This window comes from Palaemon carinicauda, chromosome 34 (genome assembly GCF_036898095.1).
Source record: "Palaemon carinicauda isolate YSFRI2023 chromosome 34, ASM3689809v2, whole genome shotgun sequence".
In the NCBI taxonomy this organism is placed as follows: domain Eukaryota; kingdom Metazoa; phylum Arthropoda; class Malacostraca; order Decapoda; family Palaemonidae; genus Palaemon; species Palaemon carinicauda.
Genome location: NC_090758.1, coordinates 78042120 through 78045332, shown reverse-complemented (window position 1 = coordinate 78045332; position 3213 = coordinate 78042120).

Genomic DNA, 3213 nt, shown 5'->3' with positions numbered 1-3213 from the left:
ATGTGTATCTCCAGAAGGTAGACATGCTATCCTTCGTGAGAAAGGTAGCTAAATTATGAACTATTTAGAGGGAGCAACATTTTCTCATATCGCTATAGTCACTGCAGAGATTCCGGACGAAATAATCCCTGCCCCCTAATGACGTCATAGCCAATCATGTTGCCTCCCGGCAAAATAAGCCCCACCCCCTGATGATGTCATAGCCAATCATGTTGTCTCCCGCATTTTGCCTCCTGGCAAAATAAGCCCCACCCCCTGATGACGTCATAGCCAATCATGTTGTCTCCAGAATTAGTAGCAGTCACAATACATCCCCTTGAAGCATTATAAGTCATCGGGGGGCGGGGCCTATTTCGCCTGGAATCTTTGCGGAGGACTATAGTTAAAGATATCTTTCTTAAATGGTGGATAAGGTATCCTCTTAAAGTAAAAATTTAATCAATCTTCAAAAACCCGTGACAATCTTTGATCTTAGGAAATATATTTCATTCAGAATTTAGTCGACATAAGAATTTGTTATTTCAAATGAGAGAGAGAGAGAGAGAGAGAGAGAGAGAGAGAGAGAGACTCCCTCGAGAATTAGCGAGGTCAATAAAGGTCAGGTTGACTCGACTTCAATGGTCAGGTCACGGTGGACAATGAGATCAGCAACTGAGAGAGAGAGAGAGAGAGAGAGAGAGAGAGAGAGATAGATTAGCAAGGTCAATAGAGGTCATATTAACTAGATTTCAAAGGCCAGGTCACGGTGGACAATGAGATCAGCAAGTGAGAGAGAGAGAGAGAGAGAGAGAGAGAGAGAGACTCCCTTGAGAATTAGCAAGGACAATAGAGGTCAGGTTGACTCAACTTCAAAGGTCAGGTCACGGTGGACAAGGAGATCAGCAAGAGAGGAGAGAGAGAGAGAGAGAGAGAGAGCGAGATAGATTAGCAAGATCAATAGAGGTCATATTAACTAGATTTCAAAGGTCAGGTCACGGTGGACAATGAGATCAGCAAGTGAGAGAGAGAGAGAGAGAGAGAGAGAGAGAGAGAGACTCCCTTGAGAATTAGCAAGGACAATAAAGGTCAGGTTGACTCAACTTCAAAGGTCAGGTCACGGTGGACAAGGAGATCAGCAAGTGAGAGAGAGAGAGAGAGGAGAGAGAGGAGAGAGAGAGGACTCCCTTGAGAATTAGCAAGGACAATAGAGGTCAGGTTGACTCAACTTCAAAGGTCAGGTCACGGTGGACAATGAGATCAGCAACTGAGAGAGAGAGATAGATTAGCAAGGTCAATAGAGGTCATATTAACTAGATTTCAAAGGTCAGGTCGCAGTGGACAATGAGATCAGCAAGTGAGAGAGAGAGAGAGAGAGAGAGAGAGAGAGAGACTCCCTTGAGAATTAGCAAGGACAATAGAGGTCAGGTTGACTCGACTTCAAAGGTCAGGTCACGGTGGACAAGGAGATCAGCGAGAGAGAGAGAGAGAGAGAGAGAGAGAGGGGGGGTTAGGAATTTATAATTGGTTTCTTTGATTATTTTATAACTAGTTGTACATGACCCGTCAAAATGAAGGCCAATTATTTATACAGAAATGCAAACGCAGATTGAACCTTCCCATTCCCTCCCCCTTTCCTAACTACAACATGGCAGTTTGGGCAATTTATGGGAGATTGTGGTTTCCGAGTGTACCTATCGCAGTATGCTCTCTCATCAGGGTATGACTGATGCCTCTTACCCTACCCAAAGGACGGTGAGAGACCGAGTAAGTCATACTTTTGGCTATGACATTCATCGTGATCGGAAAGAAATGTATATATATATATATATATGTATGTGTGTGTGTGTTTATATATACGTATAACGTGTGTATATATATATATATATATATATATTGGCTATTGATATAAGCGGCGACCCACAATATTCAACTTATTACCACGTACATAACTTACTGCTTTAGTTAATTAAAGGAAAAAAGTTTAAAATATTGTGTACAATACTTGTTGATTTCTCTCATTTATAATACTCTCTCCTCTCTCTCTCTCTTCTCTCTCTCTTTCTCTCTCTCAAGAGTTAAGAAATGTATGTCAACACTCTCCGTACCAAGTGACCCCCAAGCATGTGTTTTTCTCTCTTATCTTTCTTTCTTTCAAGTATCGCTCTTATAAGTAGCCTTTATCTCTCTATCAGAAGTACTTCCGATAAGATGGGGGGGTCTACGTTGTTCATGAAGTGTTTAGAGGGAAGAATCTCTCTCTCTCTCTCTCTCTCTCTCTCTCTCTCTCATATATATATTTTTTTCACTGGTAACTTCGCTTGACGTCATTTGTTTAGTGACGTCACAAGTAATATGTATATCAATTGCTCTCTCTCTCTCTCTCTCTCTCTCTCTCTCTCTCTCTCTCTATATATATATATATATATATACAGTATGTATATATATATATATATATATAGAGAGAGAGAGAGAGAGAGAGAGAGAGAGAGAGAGACAGTGCAATGATATAAATATTACTTGTGACGTCACTAAACAAATGACGTCATAGCCAAATTACCAGTGAAAAAAATTATATATAAAAAGAGAGAGAGAGAGGAGAGAGAGAGAGAGAGAGAGATGATTTTTATCCATCTCAAGCTAAATGCTTGGATGATAGGGCTGATAGTCTGTCAACTATTGTGGGTAGCTCGTTTTTAAAGCACCTCAGCCAATGTGTGGAAATTTATTAAGTGGTACAGTGATTAGCTCACGTTTGCTTGGGCTGTGAGTCCCCCAGTTAGCTTTAAGTTGGTTTCAAGACCTTAAATATGTATTTCAGAATTGAATTAATGATATAAGATGGTTTATTAACTTATATAAATGTAAATTTTCATTGATAAAATGATATGTCATTAATATTCCACCTAAATTAACTCAATGTTTCAGTAAATAAACAATTTATTTCCCAAAATATCTTCGCAAAATCAAATTCCTTAATTTCACCCTCTAGTAGACATGGCAACGCTGCACCGTCTCCTCATTAGAAGTGGCAACGCTGCGTTAAATGCCCTGGGGGAAGGGAAACGAGAGAGGGGGAGGAGCCATTGAAACAACGGATAAGGAATTCGGTAGTTACGGTAGTTACGACCTGCCATTAAGGGTAGTTGAAGGGGAGGAGTTGAAAAGGGGGTAATTCTCTCCCCTCTCAATGCCCCCTCACTCTCTCAACTTCCCCTTTCTCTCTCTTCTTCCCTC